Here is a 26,788-nt window from a genome sequence, read left to right as displayed (position 1 = left end):
TAAATATATATAGATCACTCTATTCCTTCAGATGCTGTGAAGTAGGTGGAGCACTCCTGAAATTGATGCAAGCAATGACAGAACACCTAAAGCTACGCTCCAGTGAAGAGCTTGAGGTGGTTGGTTACAAGAAATTGAGCCAAACACCTGGTAATGTGATAGTTTCACACCACAAATGCAAAAAGTCAAGTAAGTTTTCTCATCCTCATGTTCTAGACCTGTATATCTTTCCTATTTTCTGGCTGATACACAAACTGGATTATTATGGAAAATGGTGTTTGTCAACCAAGCAGACTCTCCTCCGCAATCATTAACTATGTCATAATTGAACTACAGTGTGTAGTTACATGGGTTGTTTAGAGTCATGCTTGGTTACAAACTTCTTCCAATATCTGTTGTGTTTATTAGACAACTGTTGTAGTCAGTGACAAAATTAATAAAGACATGATACTCAAATAAACAGCTCTTTTAACATTTGTCATAGACAACACTTGAACGCAATTCTCAGAAATGTAATATTTGATTCATGTCCAGTTCTATACAGTAATTTAATAAAATCATTTACACCACTTTGATTTTATAAATAGCAGTGATTTCAAACCTATGTTATGAGGGTCTTCTATGTTTTATGAATTGTCTGTGTCACCAATGACAGCAAACCATGATGAATATCCTGCATGGTGGTTATGCCACATGTTCAAATATTAATAATATTCTCAATTAATAATATTATTTTTAAATAAATTATGATTAAAGTATTTAAAAATAAATGCAATTAAATAAATAATATTGATTTATATTATTATATATTAAAAACATTAATAATAAAAAATAAAAATACAGCGAAAATAGATTATAAATAAATATTTGACAATAATAATGGAGTTCAAGATTGAGTATTTCAGCACTTTTTATTCAGTGATGACCGTCTGGTAGGCCTGTAAGCTTCTTTCAGAAATCCAAAGTGGATACAAAGATTACATTGAAAAACAAATTTTTTAACTAGATTTTTATTATCTTGAATATTCTTGTTCGTCATTGTCCCAGTAAAGCAAACGTGAAAACAATATCGCATAAACATAGAAAGGTATACAGGTTTGAAAAAACATGAGGGTGAGTAAATGACAGGGAATTTTCATCTTTGGGTTGAACTGTCCCTTTATATAATAATTCAGTATTTTGTTATTGGTATTTTAGTTTGGTTAACAGAGGCTAAACTGTTCTAAAACAATAAAATGTGCTTAATTAGAACATGCTTCTTTTTTTGCTTATGTCCAGAAATAATGTGTTCTGATTTTGTGATGTACACTTGATTGAAACGTTTTATGGACGTCCAGGTCTGACTGGACCGATTTTGAACCCTTTTTGTCAGATGTGTAAACCTCAAGAAAATTGATTGCCTTTCACGATGTTACACAATGGGTGTTTGATTATTTTATATGCAGACTTATATATACATTTAAACTATGCAGCAACACATTTAAACATCCAGAAGACAATGCATTTAGACGTCTAGGGACGTGCAGAAAAGACATGCAATTCACGTTCAACTTCCATTTGGGAACTATTTTTCAACCATGACGGGATGTGTCGGAGGGACGTCTTTTCAATGGTCATTAAACATCCAAATGTTTGCTGGGTATATTCTAAAGGGCCACTTTGTGACATCACAAAATCCGGAAAACAAAGCTGTAGTCCAAACTAGTCGTTAATAGCTTTTGAAAAGGGATTTAAAAAAAATAATAATTCTCCCTTTGGAGTGGACTTTGAGATTTGTAATTCTGTTGATCTTTTCTATGCCCAAACGTACACACTAGACACTGACTAAAATTCAAAAAGTGAAAAAGCAGTTTAGGACCCCTTTAAATTAAATGAACATGCTTCATCAATGTGTGCATGTTATTATTGTCTATACATCGTAATCAGTTGAAGAGAAGACAAGCTCTGCTGTGACAGCTCTTTCATATCCTCAATAAACAAAAAAAGAGACTGCTTGAAAAAATATGCCAAAACTATATTTTCATAATCGTATATTTACGACGTCTCATCGGTCAAATCCTTGTTTAATGCTTTACATTGAGTTTATGAATCTAAAATCTTAATGTGGTTTGGTATCCTCGTGAATATGTTTGCATCATGTCTTTTGTGTGAATTATTTTTGAGACCAATCTTGCTCCATATTCCACAGGCATTGGACACTTAATTATTACTTAAAAATTACAACATCAAATTTTAGAGCAAAAATATGTTTGCTATGAATTCATTAAGGTCACACAGACTGCTGAGTTTGGGACTGATGGTTTTGTATTTATTTAGTTTAAAAGTAAACAATTGTATGTATTTTTATATTTCTGTCACGACAATATGACAAAACAACAACAACAAAACATCATGGATGCTGTTTACCATACGTAAATAACACATTGATAATGATCATTTGACAAAAAAATTCTGATGGTACTGATCTATATTGAGAAACAGGCAAGAAAAACACATTTTGTGTGAAAAGTATAACATTGCATCTGAGCACAAAGAGCAGATTAATCTAAAATAATTCCTTGATACATAAACTTTTGACAAACCATTTTTTCACACAAATAGTGGATTACAGATAGTTTCCAATCCTACATCTTCAATTCCTGTTGAAGTCATACAATAACTGGATTATACCATGAATATAATCAAAAACATGCCATAGATTCAGTATTCTATCAACAGATTATGTGTTTTGTCCTGGTTTGTTGCAGAAGAATCCATTAGAAGCTGTTGGTTATTTGCCTCTGTTCTCTGGCTCCTGAACAAAACCTGGTGATCACACACACACACACACACACACACACACACACACACACACACACACACACACACACACACACACACACAAACAAGGCAATTTCATCTAATATTTATTTCATTTTGTTTAACTTAATTTACAGTATAACGGATTGATAAATGCAATGCGGATGTTAAAAACAATTTAGGAAACATTCTTGATTTTTGATTCCATATTCTAAAAAAAACAATTATGATGACATTTTACTTTCAATTATATTGTTTACTCATGTGTTCTTATTGTTACATTGAACATAGGGACTGTATTATTATATTGTAAGGCTGGTGCCAAGCTCAGACGACCAGAGAGGGTTGCTCTCTGAGAAGAAAAAGGACTTTTCTGGAAATAAGAGCATTTGAACCCTCTCTAGCAAAATTAGCATCCTCATCCAGAGCATGCAGTCACACTCTCTCTTCTCTGTACATGCTAAAATCACCCGAAACATTTGCCCCCCCCAAAATCTACATGATTTCTAATTGTAAACACCTCACTACACTCTCAGAAAAAAGGTACAAACTGTCACTGATGTGACAAATTTGTATATTATTTATCTCTAAAGGGTGCATATTAGTACCTAAAGTGTACACTTTAGTTCCTTTTGAAAAGGTAATGTCCTCTTCATCCCAAGAGAAGTAAATCAAGAGGTAATAAAGATTTTAGGAGTTTTGAGATATTTTGCTTACTGTGGAGTCTGTGCCTTCTTCCTGTGATTTCCTTACATTCTGCCCCCCTTGAGGTGTAAACTCTCCAGGTCTGGACCTTGAAAATGGCAAACCCTAATTGTTAGTTCATGCCTCCATTTGAAGGATGTTTTGTCTTTGTTTTGGAGTATTTAAAGAAATGCTGCAAGAGCGATTCTGTAGCCAGATGAGCCCATATTTTTTATGTCAGATTTTCGTCTTTTACTCTTAGATTTATCTTTGGGAATTTGATTTTAAAATGCAAATTAATTAATTTTCATTCATAACAATTACAGTGTAAACTAATTTCAGGGATGTCTTCTCTAATATTAGTAGTGATATTTATGTAGAAGTCAGTTTCAGACTCACTCGTATCTCTTCTTGGCAATGAAGAAACACAGTAATCCAAACAAAAGAGCAGATCCAAGACCAGAGATGACTGTATGAGAATGTGGCTGATAGTTGCTTGTTCTGGTAGAAAAAAAAAAGCACTTAAAATTACTTTTAAAACAATATATAAACAGAAACAGTTTTATTGTTATACCTTTCACAAAGATACGGTGAGTCGCTGTCATCTTCGCCCTCGACTTTCCCGTGGTGCTTGACTGTGTGCATTGCGATAGAGGTGTGATCATCCTCGTTTTTTGAGGGATAAGGTCAGGACAGACTCTGTTTCCCAGTTTTCCATGACCAATGTCCTTGTAGCTCATGGATGGCTTTTCCAGTGTGGCTCCAGGTGAGAGTGGGCTGGGTGGGACGGACAGGTGTGTCGGACGGAGCATTTGAAGACTGCAGTTTCACCCTCCTGCACAGACTGCTCAGCCTGCAGCTCTGGTTTTGATGCTTGCTCTATAAATGCATTTTGAATGACAAAACACATATTTCACTTAGTAAACAAAAGCAAAAACAAGCTCACTTTTTAATTAGAATCAGAATCAGAATGAGCTTTATTGGCAGGGATGTTTACACATACTGTAACGAGGGAATTTGTTTTCATGACAGAAGCTCCGCAGTGCAACAGAAGGACGGCGACAGAACAAAAAACACATAATAAAGAATAAAAAATACAAATAAGTAGGTAAGAATAACAATATACAATTTGACAATTCTCTATGTGCAGCGGTATATTACAATAGGCAGTGGAGTTAGTCACTTGCCATATTTAGGCCATTTTCTTATTTTGTACCCTATTTAGTTGTTGTAAGCAGGTTTAGAGCTCAAAATATTTACTTACCGAACATTTTAATCGACACACAGTTTTCCACAAAGGAGTACTTGTCTTTTTTAGATGTTTCTAATTCCATCCTGAAACAATACGGGCCGTTGTCATGGTTTTTGACCTCATCAATCTCCAAGGAACAGTTGGAACCACCCAGTGAACCAATCAGTTTTGTACGACCCTTGAACTGTCTTTAACCCTCGAGGGTCTTTGTGAAAAATAATATCATCCCCAGTTGTCCTTCATGTGCCACATAGCTCTAATACGATCAGAGGCTGTTCTTGAACAGGGTATTTGAATGAACAGGGCAACACGACACAAGATGAGACCAGAGCCTTCATTTCAGACTCTACATGCACCTTCCAAACATCAGCAAACACGCCTGTGCAAATAAATGCAAAATAATAATGATAAAAGTTAATAAACTTAAAAAAAAAAAAACAATACACCTCAATAAGTTGACATTTGAAATAGTAAATACTGTAAAACCTAACAAATGTCATAACTAACACTTTTTAATCTACTTAATTTAATTTACTTAAAGTACAACAATTAGTTGATTTTTAATTGTAAAAATCTAGTAATCCATACTATTTACATACTATGCCTTTGTTACTCAGAAAACTCTGATTAAGATAAATTGAGTTGTGTGAGTACCATTATGTAAAGCGAGTTCTAGTTCCCAGCATGCTTTACTTCAGACTTATGTTGCAATTAAGTGTTATTTTATATGCATTTCTGTAAAGGTTTAATATGGTGGGTCATCTGTAAGTGTTTAATGTTATGTTATGTTTGATTTTGAAAGGGTTTCTATTATGTTTTTGCTAACATTGTACTGAAAAGAGCCTGCATTGGCCTACAAATGTTCAGACTATATAAAGCCCTATAAAAACGTTATGTTAGCATGCAGGGCTGTGCACAAACATTTTGAGGGGCAGTGGCATAAACCAAAAAAGGGGCACTAGGGGGTGGGTGCTTCTTAATACAGTTGTTACAAATATACAATTAAAAGAGAAGACATCTCTGTAATAGTTTCAGACTTTATTGTAGATGTTTTGATAGAGTGGGCTCTCCCTCACTCTCTGAACCTGCTTCTGCATCATCTACAATGGAAGTAGGGGAGAGTGGGGTAAGATGAGCCAGTGGGTAAGTTGCACTCAACCCCTGTTTCTTGGCAGCTGTACACCTTTTACTGTCATGTAACCATTTATTTTGGAGCCATACCCAGCATTTCTGCCAGACTGTGATAACGAGAAACACATGAGAGGAAATTTACTTTAAAAACTGTTTTTGGCTTCTCAGAGTTATAACAGATGTAATGGTTGTTACATCAAAGCAAATTTATCCAGGTCTAAACATATTTATTATAAATATAGGTGATTTAGCAATAAAACAATGTCAATTATTTAGCTAAATATTAGCCTGAACTGGTAAGCTACAGTAGCTATTTTTTTTTTTTTCCAAAATGGCAGCTATGGGGCAAAGTGAGCCAAATGCTGTGGGGTAAATTGTGTCAGCATTTTAACTTACCCCACCATAAGGCACATTGTAGTTAAGTTAAATTTTTGAATTATAAACTGATGTTTTAAAGTGATATTATTGGTTTATTTTATCATATACATATTATTTGTAGTTTATTTGATAAGGACAGTGTACAAGTGCACCAAATCCTTCTCTGATAAGAACCAGAAAATGCTTTTAATCAAATTATAATCAGATATATATATTTTCCACCTGTAGTCACTAATGGCCAACAAACTCTGTTTAGTCTGTTTTAGGAAGGCTACAGCTTTGGTGTTCAACATATTGTTTCAGAAATGCAAACAATTAAATACTGAAATTTAAACCTCATTTGGTTGCTTTTTTGTTGTTAAAGTTAACTTTATGAAAAGAGATATGACTGTTTGTAAGAGGAAATTATTAAATTTGTTTTTTTTTTATTATTATTATTATTGTTATTTATTTCAAATGGTTTTGAATCAGATTTGGCCAGATGGTCATTTTACACCCAGGTGGTGCATCTTACCCACTGACTCGACTCGGGTCAACTTACCCCAAACCTGGGGCAAACTGAGCCATGGGAACACTTTTTTTTATAAGAAGCCATATTTTTAGAACCCTTTGTCATAGATACATTCTGATCATTTAAAAAGATATGAATACTTTCATTAGGATAGGATTGGATAGGATAGATACTTTCATTGTACTTTTGCATCATTTTCCCTTATCTTGAGAACCACATGAGTAAAAAAATGATTAATCTTGCCCCACTCTCCCCTATAAGCGTTAGACATTTAATTTAATATTTTACAGCATGAATCTATATTTTATACTAATAAACAACTCATTTAGAACATTTATATTATTTTAAAACTATTTATAGGCCTACTATTAATATGGTTTTAATAAACTATGATGTGCCATAGATTACTTGTATCAAGACAAGTGTTTATAATGTGAAATATACTTAATTACAAGACTTAAACGGCTAAATAATCTATATGATGATTTATCTGCTGGCTTGCTGGAGCTTTGAATTGAGCTTTTGAATTGGCTTTAGCAGCCTCCCTTCGCTCTTCAAGAATGCCAACAACAGTGGATTTTGTGTTATTTATGTTAGATCTGATCGGGTATAATAATTTTATTAGACTTTCAATTCTAAGAACACGGATATTTTGTTGTAATCACTTTTTTATCACTTTACATACACACTTTACAAATACAAAAACAAACTACCAAATGACTAATTCAGCTAATCATCCACTGACTGTAATGTGGATTGTAATGCATCTACCTGTTAATGAACGAGCTTCATGAACTGTGGTCTCCACTCCAGACAGTGGCACACTGATTGTGAGTGATGCTGCGGAACGGCGGGAAAACAAGGAGCGGATTCGCGGAATCAGCGGATCTTTAGCGGAGGGGTAACGGAATGCTTTGAGCTCAGCTGAGGGTGGGGGGTGTTGAGGGGGGGCCACCTCAGCCAATGGGGGTAAAGGGGCAGTGGCTCTAGACACCTGGCCACCCCCTGTGCACGGCCCTGCTAGCATGTGTACTATAACTTAGTCTTTTAGTCTTTTAAAGACAAACGGTTTGCATGGTTTTAACAAGTAAATCAGATCACAGTTCAAATAAATACGACTAAATTTGTAAGTTTGCAGTAAATGTTATTGGATACATTACATTTAACTTAAAATTAGTTTTAAGGCATTCGGGTTTGCATGTTTTTATTTATTTATTTATTTTATTTTTTATTTTTTAAGTAAGGTTAACTAATTAGAGTTTACAGTGCACAACATTTTAAAAGCATGTATTCCTATAATATATGAAAAGAATGCTTTGAAAAACATACTGTGAAACCAGTAGAGAAGAACTCCTGACCGCACACCCATGCTGGACTGGACTCTAGAAACTGAAGAGGCTAAAAAGCAGCTAATGGTAATAAAAAAATAAAAAAAAAAAAATTATATATCTATATATATATATATATATATATATTATATATTATATTATATATATATATATATATATAATAACAAGTGTTGTAGTAAAACCAGCAGGAGAGCAGTGATGTGTGAACTGAATTTGGTGAAAGTACAGTCTGTACTCAACTTTACTGGCTGCCAACTTTACCGAAACATTTTTTTTCTTTTAACATTCCCCGTTACACCAACAAAAGGAGCGTAGGCAGCAGACAGGCCTGACGGGCACAGGCCCGCCAACTCTGATGAAAGCCTCCCCCAAACCGGTTAATAATACACATAGGCTATAATTTTTGTTAAATAGCCTAATTATTGTTTAATCTATTTTAACACAATTACAGAATTATTATAACATATCAAATAACTAAAATAAATAAAATGTTTTTTTTTTCTTTTTTTTTTTTTGCATAATTCTTGATGAGTTTGATTGACAGCTGTTAGACAATTGTTATCCGGCTTATTCTGTCTTCTTTTTTTTGCAAGTCAACAATTGCGAGTTTGTCAATTCTGAGGGGGAAAAGCCAGAAGTGTACTGTAGAATTATAAACTAAAAAGAAAGAATGACAAGTTGATTTTCTTACCAGAATTGTGAGATATAATCTCGAAAATTGCAAGAAAAAAGTCAGAATTTTGAAATAAAAAAAAAAGTTAGAATTTTGAAATAAAATAAAAAAATAATTTTATTCTTTTATTCCATGGCTTGAATTGACTGCTACTTTCAAGGTGCTGTATGTAAGTTTTTGACTCTCCTAAAGCATAAAAATACCATTTTATGTTTGATGCTAAGTTAACATACTTGTTTATCTGAAAAACAATGCTACAGTCAGTTATTCTCCTTTGAAAATGTGCATTCAGTTGGTGGAGAAAACAGTGTATTTAGTTTCATTCATCGTCAAGTGCACTCATTCCTGTTTGGTCGTCAATCTGGTAACCTGCGTGTGCCTCAAGTCTGAGGTGGAGTGGCCAGGAGAAAGAAACCCTCTCCAATATTTTGAATTTGGACTGCAATACCTAGTTTCAACCACTCAGTGTCAATTCTACATACAGCACCTTTAAAAATGCCATTTTCTTTCAGTTTTTGGAGATAATGTTGTTTTTTTTTTACTGTTTGCAAATACTGTAATTGGTCTATTTACACAAACTCCGCCCACCAACGTGTGATTAGTTTTGTGTTCATGTTGCCCAGAAGGTAAAATGTGTGTAGTCCTCATTTTGACGCGATTGACCCAGGTTCGAATCTACCTTTTGGCTAACTTTTTTCTCCCTTTTCAAATTTCAAATCACATCAGAAAAGCATTTATTTCCAATGAAAATGAAGGAAATAATCAAAAAGTTGAAAATAAAGAATTGGGTAGGGTTAGGGATATTGGCTCATTTTGGATTTAATGAGAGCTACATATTCCAAAAAAAGTTGGGACAGGTAACAATAAGAGGCCGGAAAAGTTAAATGTACATATAAGGAAAAGCTGGAAGACCAATTTGCAACTTATTAGGTCAATTGGCAACATGACTGGGTATAAAAAGAGCCTCTCAGAGTGGCAGTGTCTCTCAGAAGTATGTATGTGTAGAGGATCACCAATTCACCAAATAGTGGAGCAATATCAGAAAGGAGTTTCTCAGAGAAAAATTGCAAAGAGTTTGAAGTTATCATCATCTACAGTGCATAATATCACCCAAAGAGTCAGAGAATCTGGAACAATCTCTGTGCATAAGGGTCAAGGCTTGGAAAAACCTACTGGATGCCCATGATCTTCGGGGCCCTTAGACGGCACTGCATCACATACAGGAATGCTACTGTAATGGAAATCACAACATGGGCTCAGGAATACTTCCAGAAAACATTGTCGGTGAACAATCAATGGGGTATGGGGTTGCATGAGTGCGTGTGGCATGGGCAGCTTACACATCTGGAAAGGCACCATCAATGCTGAAAGGTATATCCAAGTTCTAGAACAACATATGCTCCCATCCAGACGTTGTCTCTTTCAGGGAAGACCTTGCATTTTCCAACATGACAATGCCAGACCACATACTGCATCAATTACAACATCAGATCCAGGTAGAAGAAGGATCCAGGTACTGAAATGGCCAGCCTGCAGTCCAGATCTTTCACCCATAGAAAACATTCGGCGCATCATAAAGAGGAAGATGCGACAAAGAAGACCTAAGAAAGTTGAACAACTAGAAGCCTGTATTAGACAAGAATGGGACAACATTCCTATTCCTAAACTTGAGCAACTTGTCTCCTCAGTCCCCAGACGTTTGCAGACTGTTATAAAAAGAAGAGGGGATGCCACAACGGTGGTAAACATGGCCTTGTCCCAACTTTTTTGAGATGTGTTGATGCCATGAAATTTAAAATCAACTTATTTTTTCCCTTAAAATGATAAATTTTCTCAGTTTTAAACATTGATATGTTATCTATGTTGTATTCTGAATACAATATTGAAATTTGAAACTTCCACATCATTGCATTCTGTTTTTATTCACAATTTGTACAGTGTCCCAACTTTTTTGGAATCGGGTTTGTACTACAATACTGAGGTGCAGATAATTTTCACTTTGCAATAAGTAGTCCTTATATCTATCAGTCCTTAATCTACAGCTACTGAACCTTAAACTGCATAAACACATTGCATTACAACAAATACACAAAATAATGTTCTTTTTAGCAATGTCATATGACCCCTTTAACAGCTTGTGGGATGCATGACATCATATTATCAAATGGAAGTAAACTTTTGAAACATTTAACATAGCATTATTTTGGCATAATAAATAATGGTATATTTAATAATGCTCTAAAATAATTAATAAAATTAGCTAATCGTCTATAAGTGTTTAATGTTCTGTTATGTTTGATTTTGTTTTTTAAAAGGGTTTCTGTTATGTGTTTGTTAACATTGTACAAAAAAGAGCCTGCATTGACCTACAAATGTTTAGAATATATAAAGACAACTTACAAAAAAAAAAAACATTATCTGCATTCTCTCTGTTGGTTATGTTAGCATATGTACTATTACTTTCTTTCTTAATGGTCTTAACAAGGATTTAACAAGCAAATCAGATCACAGTTCAAGTAAATACAAGAAATTCCAAGTTGCAGAAAATGTTACATTAGTCAACTCAACTTAAATAAGATTGTTTGGAATACATTATATTTTGGCTTTTTTTTTTTTTTCTTTTTTTTTTTTTTTTTTCTTTTTTTTTTTTTTTAAGGCAGTCAGGTTTGGAAGGTTTTTATTTTATTTTATTTTTTAGGTAAGGTTAACTAATTAGATTTTACAGTGCACAACATTATTTAAAAATCATTTATTCCTATAATATATGAAAAGAATGCTTTAAAAACATACCGTGAAGACAGTAGAGAAGAACTCCTGACCGTAGTACACCCACGCTGGACTGGACTAAACTGAAGAGGCAAAAATGCAGCAAATTATTACAAAAAAAATGTAAAAAATTGTTAGGCTATTGATTTCTTAACACATATCTTTGTCTAGGACACTGGCACTGGATAGGCATCAGTAGGGTTTAAATATATATTAACATTTACAGCCGTGGCCAAAAGTTTTGAGAATGACACAAATATTAATTGTCACAAAGTCTGCTGCTTTAGTGTTTTTAGATCTTTTTGTCAGATTGTTACTATGGTATACTGAAATATAATTACAAGAATTTCATAAGTGTCAAAGTCTTTTATTGACAATTACAATAAGTTTATGCAAAGACTCTCTGCAATTTGCCCTGGCATGCTGTCAATCAACTTCCTGAATGATGGCAGCCCATTCTTGCATATTCAGTGCTTGGAGTTTGTCAGAATTTGTGGGTTTTTGCTTGTCCACTCGCCTGTTGAGGATTGACCACAAGTTCTCAGTGGCATTAAGGTCTAGGGAGTTTCCTGGCCATGGACCCAAAATTTTTGATGTTTTGTTCCCCGAGTCACTTAGATATCACTTTTGCCTTATGGCAAGGTGCTCCATCATGCTGGAAAAGGCATTGTTATACCAAACTGTTCTTGGATGGTTGTGAGAAGTTGCTCTTGGAGGACATTTTTGTACCATTTTTTATTCATGGCTGTGTTCTTAGGCAAAATTGTGAGTGAGCCCACTCCCTTGGCTGAGAAGCAACCCCACACAAGAAAGGTTTCAGGATGCTTCACTGTAGGCACAACACAGGACTGATAGTAGCGCTCATCTTTTCTTCTCTGGATAAGCCTTTTTCTGGATGCCCCAAACAATCGGAAAGGGGATTTATCAGAGAAAATGACTACCCCAGTACTAAGCAATTCAATCCCTGTACCTTTTGGAGAATATCAGTCTTTCCCTGATGTTTTTGCTGGAGAAAAGTGGGTTCTTTGCTGTCCTTCTTGACACCAGGCCATCCTCCAAAGGTCTTCTCCTCACTGTGCGTGCAGATGTTCTGACACCTGCCTGCTGTCATTCCTGAGCTGCTGGTGCCCTGATCCCGCAGCTGATTCAACTTTAGGAGACGGTCCTCACGCTTGCTGGACTTTCTTGGGTGCCCTGAAGCTTTCTTCACAGCAATTTAACCTCTCCCCTTGAAGTTCTTGATGATTCGATAAATGATTGATTTAGGTAAAATCTTACTAGCAGCATTATCCTTGCCTGTGAATCCCTTTTTGTGCAAAGTAATGATAACTGCACGTTGCCTTGCACGTAACCATAGTTAACAGAGGAAGAACAATAATTTCAAGCACCACCCTCCTTTTAAAGCTTCCAGTCTGTTATTCTTACTCAATCAGTATGACAGCGTGATCTCTAGCCTTGTAAATGACAGAATCACCGACATGATGTCAGCTTGTCCTTTTGTGGCAGGGCTGAAATGCAGTGGAAATGTTTTTGGGATTAAGTTAATTTTCATGGCGAAGAGGGACTTTGCATTAATTGCAATTCATTTGATCAGGCTTCATAACATTCTGGAGTATATGCAAATTGCCATAAAAACTGAGGCAGCAGACTTTGTGAAAAATAATATTTGTTTCATTCTTTAAACTTTTGGCCATGGCTGTACATAGTTACAAAGCGGACCAAATGCGAACCTTCCCTCTTTGCTTCGCGTTTTTTTTTTTTTTTTTTTTTTTCATATTACAGACTAGCGGACTTACCAAGCGGTTGACAGACAAGCTGTGCTATAAAGAAAAATCACAAATATACAGTAGCAGGTCAAGATATTCTGGTTTGTATTTAGGATTTAATCTTGCATACGAGAGGGGCAAATTCAAAAGAGATCAACAGATTGAAAAATATCTTTAAAGGATAGTTTAACCAAAAATTACTATTATACTATTATATTCTGTCTTCATGTACTCACCTTTATGTTATTACAAGACTGACTGACATACGTCCACGTCAACAGTAAATCAGGGGGTCCTCTGCGCTCAGTCAGTATATCAAAACCGAACCGAAACTAAAACTGAACTGATCCAAAACGTGATTATTTCCCGTTACGCCCTCAAAAGGAAATCCAATAAATAAATAAAGGAAACATAAACAAGTACGTTTTCTGTGTTTGGTTGTAAACTTTTATTGTAATAAAAAGTGTTGTTTTTTCTTCTTCTTCTTTTTTTTTTTTTTTTTTTTTAAGAATGATTTGGAACGCCCTCTAAAGTCTAGATGGCATACAGCAAAAACTGCTGGGCATGCGCACATCAATATAGCGTAATTTTCCTCACACTGCACAACAATAATTACTATTTTTGCATTATTTTATGGGGTAGGTTTAGGTTTGGGGTAGGTGTAGACGTTTATAAAATACAAACTAATAGGTAGAGAATTCTATTTATTGTTAGCTTCCGGGTTTTGCTGTATCCCTTCTTGCCAAGACCTGCAAAGAGAGACACACCAGAAGAAAAAAAAAAAAGGTACATAATCATGCATGATAAATTCATATTATAAGCCTATTTAATACAAACTATAGAGTCAGTAACATACTTTGGATTTATTTACGTTTTTTAAAATTACATTCCCAGAACGATAAGATCTTTTTTTTGGTATCCATTTCGCATTGTTATCATTAAAAAAATAAATAAAAAAAAACACTGCTAGGCATTTAAACATGAATATATTAACATGAATATAGGCAATAGGCCTACCTCTGTTCAGATTATGTTTGTGCCCTTCCATATAAATGACGTGTCTACAATAACTAATGATAATGTTAGACACTGGCCACGATGACTGATGAAAACAGAAAAAAGCGGTGTCAGCTCCGTTATTAATTTACGCGGAATGTCCAATTTATATGATTTCTTGACCAGTAGGTGGCGCTGTCCGCATACTGCTCAAAGTACTCTTAGGAGGGTGACAAAAGTCACTAAATTTTCTCATGCAAAAATAAATTTTTTTATAAGTTAAAGCATTTCTTTGTGTTTGGTTTTTAATTTTATGTTTGTAATGTTATTGTTTGATCATATTTAATAGTCAGGTACAAAAGTAGTAAATTAAAAAATAATAATAATACAAATAATCAGTATAATATTACATACAGGTATATAACTCATAAACATAAACAAAAGCAGTTGTTTTGCTTGTTTGCTGGAATTCTAAAAAGAGACAATTATTTTTACAATTATTATTTTTAATCTTAAAATAAAAAAACACTATATTGAGCCCATTTTGATGTTGTTTTCATCAGATATCTCCATACATGTTGAGTTTGTCTATGTTGGTGTATTCAGCTTCATAATCATTACCCTTAATAGAAACATTTCAAGAGAGAACAGAGAGCCAGACATCAGTTAATAAAATGTTTCAATAAGAATTTCTCAAAGGATCTCAGTATGTTTTCCGCAGTGTAACACAGTGCAAATAATGTACTCACAGGTGCATGGGGAAAATAAATTTTTATAATTATTATTTATTTGTATTTTTTTTTGTTGTTGTTGTGGTTATTCCATTTAAATACCAAAAATATCTTGTTATTATTAATAATGTACACTTATATGGGTTCAGATGTGCTGTACCTCTTTTGTGACAGCATATAAGATTTGGAGAAAGGCTCGTTTCCTGACATTGGATCTTTTGACATGGGAACAGATGTCATGTGTAAGAACGGAAGGTGATGCTGTGAGTTTTCCTCTTTTGTTTGATTTCTACTTAGTTTATTCTCATTTGATTTGACCTCCAGATGAATGCCTTTCATTACTGACTGCTCCACATCCACATGATTTTTTGCATATTGACTAAAAGTGATAAACATCAATGCGGCATATGAATACGACTCAAAGTTATCAAAACTTATATAAATTATAACTTTAAAAGAAGGTACAGAAAATCAGATGATTAAAGATTATCAAGCAGCAAAGAAAGAGATTGAATGCATAAACATTATATATAAACTTTGCTTCCTGTGTACCATCCAATGAACATCTACATACAATATATGGTAAGTGATACGACAACTTATTACACATCTAATTTGTTCTCAGAATATCTAATTAGCATTTGCTAGCACTCCTCAAAAGCAAACATTTCTTTCTCAGACAAAAAATGTAAAGTTTGTCATATTCATTGTGTTCTGTATGTGAAATTAGTAATATATGGTCTTTAGTTGAGACATGATTCCCAGTGCACGCAAACATAAAAGTTTACTGATTGTACAGTTGCCACCCTATTCTCTTGAAAAAATTAAATAAATAAATAAAAAAATCCATATCAATTAACCCCTGACTATTATTATGCCTATTAATATTACATCCAGTTTGATTGGGTTTCTGAATCCGCTTTTTAGTCTAGTTGTATAAAGTCAATGCAAAGACTTTTTCTTTTTTTTTCTTTCAGTTTTATGAATCAAAGCTTTCAACAGCAGCACTATAAAACATTTGTATATGAGATGAAACGTTGTTGCAGAAAAGTGCAAAATAATATACTGTATATTATAGCAAAATAAGTCAATAACGCATATGTGTTGTTAAATTATTTAAGTATTAACTTTAAATCTCAAAGGGGAAATATTTTACCTCTAAGGGGTTCAGCTGACAAGACAAATAATAATAATAATAATAATAATTTAGGAATGCCTGGCTTGAAACATACACAAAAAGTTACCCTTGTCACTTCTTGTATACCGTTTTGGCCTTTGGATAAAAAAAAAAAAAAAGAAAAAGAGAGAGATAAATAGTATGAAAAGGTTTTGAAGTGATTCAGTAAATTTGATATTAAGGAAGCAAGTAGAATCTGTTTACAGTTTTCGGATGGATACACACTATGAATTCAACAAAATGTATCATGCTAATGTGAAGACCTCCAAGAAGCCAAGCAATTGAATTTTTTTTTCAGGTTATTACTTATTGTCTTTTGGTCTCAACATAATTGCAACCCATTTCTGTCCATCTAGTCTTCATGACCTGGGTGTTTTAGTTTTTAGAGAGCCTCCATCTTGGTCTCTAGTCCTTTAGCACCACCACTTTTGAGGCAACATGCCCTCAAAATTCCACACAAATACATTGAAAAAGTGCAATGATTCTGCACCTTGGCTTGTTAGTTTAACTTTTTTTTTTTTTTTTTTTTTTTTTCAAAAATGTTGATTATAATGAGTATATTTGTGTTTGTATTATAGTTTCATTTTATTTTATTCCTGAATAAAATATGAAAAACCCTGTTAGTGTCAATCAGATGTATGCTGCAAGTCAGTATTGACTGCTGTGTGTGTAAAGTTTTTCATGTGTGTGTGTGTGTGCAAAATTTTGGGAATGCGGTATTTGATAGTGCTAAGTAGCCCTGGAATAAGCCTCAATTTATATGCATTTCTGTTACATTATATAGTGAAGTGAAGTGACGTGACATTTAGCCAAGTATGGTGACCCATACTCAGAATTTGTGCTCTGCATTTAACCCATCCAAAGTGCACACACACAGAGCAGTGAACACACACACACACACTGTGAACACACACCCGGAGCAGTGGGCAGCCATTTTATGGTCATGGTATTGAAGGTGGAGAGAGAACTGTACATGCACTCCCCCCACCCACAATTCCTGCCGGCCTGAGACTCGAACTCACAACCCTTCGATTGGGAGTCCGACTCTCTAACCATTAGGCCACGACTTCCCACATATATTAATTGCATATAAATAATTATTGTAGCAGAGGATGCCTAAAAGAGGAAAACAGACACTGTACCCTGAAAAAGTAAAAAAAATAAAAGTGATGCTTTCATGTTTCTGTGTGAATACATAAACAAAAAACAAAGTTAAAAGTTAATGTGGTTAAAATCTACAGCATTCTGTTCAGCATGATATTTTATCAGTTTATCACTTAGGTTATCCACCTTTAGCATTGTGTTTTTGTTAAAATTATTTTATTAATTTGTGTTTACATGTGAGTTGTGTTCAGCTTAAAATCTTGTTTAAAGTTTCACTTCAAATATTCAGTAATAATAATTTGTAAAAACAGCGTACAATAATGTGACATTATTCTTCTCACTCAACCATTGAACATCAAAAGAAAACTTTAAAAGTGTAAAGGTATTAAATCAGCAGACCATGAATAACCCCAAAAGCTCAAATGAGTCTTTCAGCAGCATTGTTAAATATGAGCCTACTGTACAGTAATAAGTCTATATTATGTAACGTTGCATTAATCAAAACTTTTCAGTCTGGAAACATTGTTGTTACAGTAAACATTGCTGATATTAGAAGTGAAAAAAGGAGGAAGGCAGATATGTTTTTTAAGCACAGTTTGAAAAACCGGGACAAAGATGAGAGGATTTGCAGAGAAGAACGGAAGAGCAGACCACTGTTGTCTTTTCATATTTAACAGAACAGAACACGGCTACCAGACTGAAAGGTTGTCATATATATATTCTTGTGATAACAAGGTCACATTAAAATATCAAGTGTTGTATTATTTTCCAGGTGGATAAACTGTGATTTGAAGGTTGCATTGAAATTTCAATTGTTGTGACAGAGGAATTATTATTTGTTGCTCAGCTAATTATTTGAAATTATTTGTTGCTCAGCTAATTATTTGAAATGATTTGTTGCTCAGCTAATCAGTTGAAATTATTTGTTATCTCAGCTATCTCATTTTAAATTATTTGTTTCCAGTCATTTTGAATGGAATTTTTCTAAACAAAACCCGGAAGTGCCACCCATAATTTAAAACACACTCTTTTGGGAAAAGGTGGATACTGCAGCTTTCCAGAGTAATTTATTCTCTCTCTCTTTCTCTCTCACCCCCTTCAGTCTTCTTCTTAAGCACTTTAACACACTTGCATACTTTAACATCCTTTAGTTTTTCAGTTTTACCTTTTCAGTAGTCCTCTGTAGAGGATTGGGGAAATAACCTGTTACCAAGAAGGGAAAAGTAAATAAAAAAAAAAAGTTTTTTTTTTTTTTTTATATATATGAAGGTCAGCCCATTTGTTGGTGTGAGGCCCATACCCAGCAAAATGAAAGATGTCTCCTTGGTCTTATTTAGTGCCAGAGTTCATCACAATGCACTTGTGTCATGACACCACACTCAAATAAAGTATTTACTGAAAGGAAAGACACAATCTGTGACTCTGACAAGAGAGGTCTTTATAATATACAAGTGGTAAATTTAAAAACAAAGTACAAAACTTTAAGATTCTCATGTTTCATTTGTTCCTGATACCCATTTGTTGTCATTCTGATTATGTTGCACACCTGTGTTCTAGTTTTGTTCTCACATTGGCCATTTTATTTTTTGGGTTTGTTTTGTTTAGTTTGTTTTGTGTTGTTTTTTGATTAATGTGGTGGAGTTGTTTTTTTTTGATCTTGTTTTTTTTCTTCCTGACGAGTCAAGACAGTAAACACTGCTAATCATTCATTCTGGACCGACTGTTTGTGCCTGATTGGGGTTATACTTGTTTCCTTTAACAATCATTGTTACAAAGATTATTATTTCTAAAAACATTTGGTTTCATTACAGTCTGTTCATGCAGATTGCTGTCAATACTGGTAACAGTGTAAGAATTTTATACAAAGGTGCAAATTTGTTTTCCAACAACAATGCTACATTACTGCATATCTTTACAAACTTTACTGTAAAATATGCAGTATGATACTGATCAGGATACTGAAAAATTGATAAATAACCCTGAAAATGGATATAACTTTTATATTTTAGTAGTTATGTTTTCACACAAATCTGCTGAAAAGTGTTGATACCATGGCAGAGTAGAAAAGACACAAACAACATTAATAAAATCAGTCAATACCAGTTACAGACTAAAAAAAGAGTGATTACATTTGAAAGCATACAATCTGATTTAATATTTATTTTAAGCATTTTAAAACACACACACACACACACACACACTTTGTGTTGTTCATTATCATCAGATATTTCCATATATGTTGAGATCTTCCATGTTGGAGTAAACAGCCTCATGATCATAACCCTTAATATAATATTAAAAAACACATAGGTCAGTCAATAACATATTTTGGGGCAGCTTTTGAAACCATAGAAATCATTTCCAATTGAATAATGGTAGAAATAAAAAAAATACTCACTGAGGATTTTGGCTCACTGAGGTGCCTGGTTGAAAAAGAATCCAAAAACAAAACCTAATATCTTGCATTCATCATCATGGCAACTGTTAAGTTAAAGTTATCAGGAAGAAACTAAAGTATTATTTTCATCAGAAACTGAATAAGTATCATTCTGCTGTGTAACATGCTGTGTAATGATTTTAGGCCTTAAAGGGGTCATGAATTGAGAATCAATTCAATCAAGGTCATTGTGATATAAAAACATTCTGTAAGTTTCAGAACTCAAAAGCTCCTCATTAGCCTGCAGAATCCATTTTCTTGATCATGTTATAAGTACAGTAGTCTCCATGAGCATCAGAAGTAGAACAGGGCATCATCTTTACTGTTGGAGCTTTTGCTACAGCCAGTCCTGCCATCCAGTGTACCAGATCATGATTGGATTGTAATTGGTTCTGTCTCTAGTGTGCTGAAACTAGAACTTGCATCCAGGTTCACAAAACAGGACAGCACTCTGTAGATCATTAAATTACTCTTCTACGTGATGCAAAAATCTTGATAACATTATAAGCGGACCCTCAGAGCGACATTATAAAATGTAGAACAGACAAAATGCAGTTCATGACCCTTTCAGGAGGAAACATCACCGGGTTCATGCACTGACCTCTTTGGTGATGGCAATCTTAGGTTTGGAGTAAACGACAGCTTGTTTTCTGACACCGTCCAAATGGTGTTGTTCTGTGACGGAGAGTTTCATTAGTGAGTGGGGACTAGACTCGTTATCTAAAAAAATTGTGATTTTTCGCTGTGAGAGGAATGTTTTTTAACAGTTGTTTTAAAATACACTATCCTCTCTTCAGTGTTCAAATATCATTGTTAGAACACGTCTGGACAATTATTGATGTTTGATTCGTTCTCAAAGTGTCAACATGTGTGTGCATGGCTAACGCTAATGATGGCTGGCTGAGTGGCTGAAGATGTACCTGTATTAAGTTATTATGAAATCCATTTTCATAGTAAGTAAATGTACAACCACAATCAAATACTGATTATCAATATTCACCTGTAAATTTTTTATGTTAATGGTAATCTCAGTCATTGCGTATAGAAAACTACTTTCTTATTGAATTCTTTTTGGTTAGTCTCTTTTCTTATTTATTTTATTTTATGTTTATTTTATTTTTTATTTTATGTTATTTTCATAATTTATCCTGTCCTGTTAATCTATGCCCTCAGTTTTGCAATGGTTCTGGGTGATTCGTGTGTCAGCACACAAAAATTTATGTTAATCAAAGTTTAAAGTTAATAAAATATATTTTCTTTCTCCGAAAGATTTTAAATAATGAAAAAACATTGAAATTAATACAAAATGTGAACAGTTGGATTACCTCCCGACACATCTGTCTGATGTCTGTCTGACGTTAAAATAGTTTGACTACTAATGTAATACAAATTATAATTATAATTATATGTATAATTATATTTTCAACCTGCCTTTGATCACGCCTCATTTGTCTTTGAGTAGCATCTCCAGTGTCCCTGTAGAAATAAATACAGACACTAACTTTAATGACTATTTGCTATGTTTTTAGCTTGCCCTTCTATCACTCTTGTTTCCTCTGTTAGTCCAAGCCTGCTCTCCTGTCCGAGACATTCTTGCACACTGGGAGGAGAAATGTTAATTTAGTCTCAGGAACAAATACACAAGATAACAATATAAGTTTAGTATAAGATAAACCCCACCTTGATTGGGAATCTGTTGCCAAACTGACCTCCTACTCAAGAGAGCGGGTTAAAATTGCTAGTGTATTTACACTATCCGCAGGTTTTTAACAATAAAATTAATAAGTGACGAAATTGACAAAATTCATGTCATACGGACAGACATCCACCTCCGTTCAAGATTGCGATTGTGATCCTTGGCATATTCTGGATGGCAAGCTGTCTGCAATCAGTAATACCGGTGTAAAAAGTGAGATACAGTTTTACTTTGGCGTCCTTGCTGTTACTGTAGAAATGGTTGAGAATGGTACGTTTCACCTCTTTGAACCAAAGTTGGGGATGATCTGATAAAGTAATCTAAGAAGAGTTCTCCCAAAAAAAGTATGTCTTGACAAAAGTTTAAGTTACAAGCAGAAAAGTCAGTGAACTTTGACCTTTTGGTGGCTCTAGATCGGTTTGACTTAAGCAACCATTTGGACAAGATTAGGGTTTACAAGGGTAGATTGTAGATGCAAGTAATTTTACCACTGCCTTTCTGTTATATTAATGGCCAATTCCACAGCTATAAAAAAATCTCTTACTAACCAGAAGTGGGAGGGGTGACTATCATTTACTCTATGCCACCGCCGTCACCTCCCTGTCATCATGTGAATTCCACATTGGCTTCCTGTGCTGTGCGATGCCGTTGCTTAATTTAAATACAGACATCTTAAGTACGAAGCCCAGCCCCCCCCCCCATAAAAAAAAATTATACGCTGACGTGTTCATCCATTTTATATATTGAAGGACTCCAGCAGCAAGTACACAAAATGAGAGATGAACACAAGTTGTGGGGGAGGAGGCAATGATCTGATAATAGATCCAATAGTCTCCGCCAATCGAAAAAGCCTCCTGCCTGAATGCACTCTGTTATAGAAAATATTGTTAAAAGGATTAACAGTCACATCACAAAATACAGTTTCTATGTTGACCAATCATATTAAAAAAAATGGACCAAAGCATCTTAACATGCACAAGCAATTTCTCCCATTAACATCAGTCTGTACTTACTTCTAATATCAGGAAGGCAGTGTTTTCCTGTGTTCTACCGCCCCAAAAGTTGGGCAGTGCAGACAATTTCATCTCTCTTTCATATCCAGGTTGGAATAAAGGTCCATAGAGGACACTGTTTTCCCAGACGCCTCCACCCATGTGAACTGTTGGCGTGATAATTCTTGGGTATGTTTGGGCGCTCCACAGGAGATTTGGGGAGGGTGGAGGAGAGCTTGTGGGTTGACATCTGCGGAGCATTTGATGGCAATGGTTTGTCCCGGGGCTCGAATGTCCTTCAGGGCAGGGATGACATCACAGGGTTTGTCGGAGAGATGCTTTATATAAATAAAAACACTCAAAGACATTAATAATAGTGGTTTGGAATGTGATGCATGAACTACAGTTTATTGTACACAAGGTTGTAGTGTAAGTTTTTCAGAAGATATGCAAACCTAAATGATTTGGTTGATGATTTCCTCACCTGCATTATAATTGACACACAGCTGTTGTAGAATAGCTGTATTTCTCGTTTTCCTTGTTTCTGCCCGGAATGTGCAAACGAATCCGTTAGTCAGCTAGTTTGCTACATTATCCAATCTCCATCAGTACAGTTCTGTTTCACAATAATTCCGGGTTTCGCGAGAGGTCTTGTGCGGCCTATTTGAACGTTGTCCAAGACATCGACTGGGTCGGTGTGGAACATGTAGCTCACCTCTTCATGACCCAAGGTAACCCGAAAGACGAGCGGAGCATGATCTGTTTCCATCTTGCAACTGCCACGGTATTACCACACATGAACACCCGCGGCAAGCGCAGAGTGATCATTGGTATCACGGTCAGCTATGTACTGGACCTGAGCTAAAATGCATACATCATATAATGGATTAATCAATATTTATTACAGAACTGAAGGTATTGTGCTTATTTATCAAAAGTGTCTATGAGTACCGGACAATATAGAATACTATGAGAGTATGGTGTCAGGGGGGAAAAACCCACAATACTTTCATTCAGGATCTGGACTGGTTTTATTGTACTCTGTGAGAGAATCAGTAAAAAAAAAAACTAAGTATACAATTATGGTTTCTGATGGATGTGTTTCGTTATGGTTTCTGGCGCAAATGAAGAGTCTTCGCTACTTAGTGTCATGTCAATGTCAACTTTTAGTTTATAGGCTATTAAGACACACATCGGCTGATCAATGTGGGCACCATGCACAACAACTACCGCAAAAAGAAAACAGGAAGAGACATAAGACGCTCGAGAAGAATATTCCTCTAACACATAGTGGCAAGAAAAAATTCCTCATTAATAATACGCTAAATCAAATGCATTTGTCCCGACAGTTAGTGGCGTGACGCTGCCCTGGATCCAATCCCTGCCGGGTAGAGCCATCCACTACATTCTGGGGGCACTACTAAGCAAGAGCGCCGCTCATCCCGCACTCTTAGCTTTGACTTTGTGCTACATAATCTCTGGGGGCTGACCGGAAGAGACAAGACGCGGACCATGTCTCGTCAATAAGATCAATCCATCAATCACATAACCACCGTGCGAGAGACGTAAAACCGGTGGTCCGGCTAACCCCAAAGTACAACGCGGTTCCAGTAGTCCCCAATCTCGGTGTAATACAAAGCATGACTTACTTTTTCTAAATTTTTCCTAGACAGAATAGTTGTCTTTCGCTTTCGCTCGTATCAAGCCCCTGAAGACGTCAGGATTTGACCCAACTGTCTGTATCGGTTTGTCAGCGTTTCCCCGGCATCCATCACCCCGATTTAATATTGGTGCACTCGAGAGAATCCCCCAACAGACCAACCCCCCACCACCCTCTATTCAGCTTTTACTCTCGCCATTGCGGCCCTAATAAATGAATATTTACCCGCAAAGGCCAAAGCTTTCACATCAGCCCAGGTAAGTCATACGGCTTCCATACCCATCTGTTTTCCGGGCCGATAGATTTGATGTCCATTCCCAAGCAATGGAACGAACAAACCTATGCTGCTTAAAAATAGTCCTATTACACCTTAGCCCCCCAGATTTCACACCCGACGTGAACACAGTTAACAGACTCCCCCTCCACCAGAGTTTCCTTCAATGTCTGTGCCATAAACCCGCTGTGTTCTCCGTTTAGGTCCGTGTCCCTACACCCCTATTTGACTTAAAAGTCGATTTCTTTCACACAGCTGACCTATTGCAATCGGCCCAAGGCAGCTTTTTCTGGCCAACCCGACCCAACCCATTTTATTTGCCTGGAAAATACTGCATTCTCAAAAAGGCATAGTTCACCTGTCAGTCAAGCTAATTGACTACAAAATCACTTTTGCCTAGCTTGCTGTTGTCCACCGTTCCTTTTTCTGGACAACTTCTGACTCACAATCCAGCATCCCCAAAACCAAAAGACAAAAAAAAGAAAGCAAGGCGCTCAAGCAGAATTTAGCAATGCAGATATTAAAATACTGGACCCTGGTTTGGACCTAAGACAACGACAGCTTTGTACATCTTCCTCATGTCACGGGTTGGATGGAGAAATGAAGCAACGGACTCAAATGTCGGAAGAATTTGGCTTTTTTGATAATAAAACTAATAAAAACCAACAAAAACTACTCCTAGGGGGAACCCAGGCAGGCCAGGCCGCATTGAGACAAGGCCCAAGTGCAAGCGAGCAGCGCCTGGGTACTCGACCACCCTCGTACATCAGTCAAGAATTAACAACCAGCACAGGCCAGAGCATCACAGGAGAATCAAATAGAGAGGAACACACACGAGGAGGGTAATGGAGAGGACGCCAGGGGGGCTGAACCACTGCCAACCTAATGAGGTAACAAGATGGGGCGGGTTCCAGACAATAGTACCGGACAGCACATGGCCACCAACAAACCCACAACAATCATGTGCTCACCACAAAAGACAGTGTCCTCTGGTGGCCCTCTAGGGCCACCTAAGCTGAAGACTGTGCCATTCGTAGTTTCTTTATATCTTTATAAACATGAATATGGAAGCCAGTATAATGTAGCAAAACAGTATCAATCGAAACACAGATGCGGATCACAACACATACATAAGTGCTGCTAACGCAATTACTCACGTGTGTACACGTAAAACCACACAAACAGCGGAAATGTCTCCTCCGAACGAAAAAATTCTTGCAGTGCAATCATTTTCTTTCCCATGATCTTCTTTGGCACCCAGATAAGGTTAAGCGTGGGAATAGCTGGATCTTGTTTTTTTTTGTTCCCCTTTGTGACCTGCATGTATCCCATAGTTCCATGTGATGGTTGGATTTCTCGTTCTGGCAGGAATTGGCTAGACCGTTACAAGTGAAGCTCTTTGGGACCCCTCTGTGACATCTGCCAGTTCAGGCTCAATCGGTTAGTGTACCTGAGGTGAACCCTGAAACTTGGAACTGAAATCTCGTAATAGGTCCCAACTGTTGCATTAAGAGTGAATTTATAACCAACATAACCATAAGCAGTTCATATTTGTGTTTACTCACATTTTGACCTTTGACCCTCTGTAGTCCTGTCCGCTTTTATACCACCATAATGTGTGACTCTGAACACGTACTAGTCAAGCTTTCTGCCCCTTATGACACCTGTGCGTGTCAGAGTGGATTTCGTCAACAGGCCATCTTTAATAGATTCATCCATGATTTTGTCAGATCCTGCTATCCCAGTTCAGAGTGATTGTTGGTTTGCTGTATGGACACGTGTGGACGGTGGAACATTCTACTGTTGATGGATTGGGGGCGTCACCCACTTTTCACTCACCTACATACACGGATGCTGGGTGCTGTGGACCTTGCTATATTTACAGAAACATATTACACATAAATCAATTTTAAAAAGTGGCCTCAACAAAGTATGGTGGGGGACACTCACAATATCGAATCTCCACATTTCACTGCATTAGCATACACAGGACATGGATCGCGCATTTGCCCGAACCAAAAATAAAAAAAAAAATTGGCTAGAACATTCTCCTCAGACACTAACTCCCCTTTCCTTAGGACCCTTACTGTTTTTGTTCTTTTTTTACCAGCTAGTCCCTTGAGGTCATGTTTTGTCTTGGATGTATCAAATTCAGTTCCTCTATTAATCCAGCATATGAACACACTTTTTACAAAGCTGTACTGCCAGAAGCTATCCAAGCTCTTTGTTTCATTTTGAACAATATTTTACTATAAATTTTAATAAATTTCATGTTTGATGTTTTGAAACGATGTAAACTTGGAAGAAGCATTTTCTTATGCCCATTGTTTATGACCACACCACAATATTTTCTCTAACAGTCACAGATTTTACTGTGTAAGTATTCCAATAATATTGACATACCATTCAACA

General features: G+C 35.8%; 1 long non-coding RNA gene and 1 pseudogene across 1 annotated transcript; both read right to left on the bottom strand.

The window, feature by feature from the left end:
• Nucleotides 1-2,005: 2,005 nt before the first annotated feature.
• LOC109101572 lies at nucleotides 2,006-13,636 on the bottom strand (annotated as a pseudogene).
• A 5,743-nt stretch (nucleotides 13,637-19,379) lies between these two features.
• LOC109064161 lies at nucleotides 19,380-20,371 on the bottom strand. Its single transcript, XR_002013340.2, has 3 exons — nucleotides 20,356-20,371; nucleotides 19,716-19,731; nucleotides 19,380-19,600 (listed from the first exon to the last, which is right to left on the bottom strand). It is a non-coding gene; the product is annotated as an uncharacterized LOC109064161 (long non-coding RNA).
• Between the last annotated feature and the right edge of the window lie 6,417 nt (nucleotides 20,372-26,788).

The sequence above is a fragment of the Cyprinus carpio genome, unplaced genomic scaffold, assembly GCF_018340385.1.
Source record: "Cyprinus carpio isolate SPL01 unplaced genomic scaffold, ASM1834038v1 S000006613, whole genome shotgun sequence".
Lineage (NCBI taxonomy): Eukaryota > Metazoa > Chordata > Actinopteri > Cypriniformes > Cyprinidae > Cyprinus > Cyprinus carpio.
The sequence above is the reverse complement of the archived record's forward strand: the minus strand, read 5'-3'. Positions and strand labels throughout refer to the sequence as shown.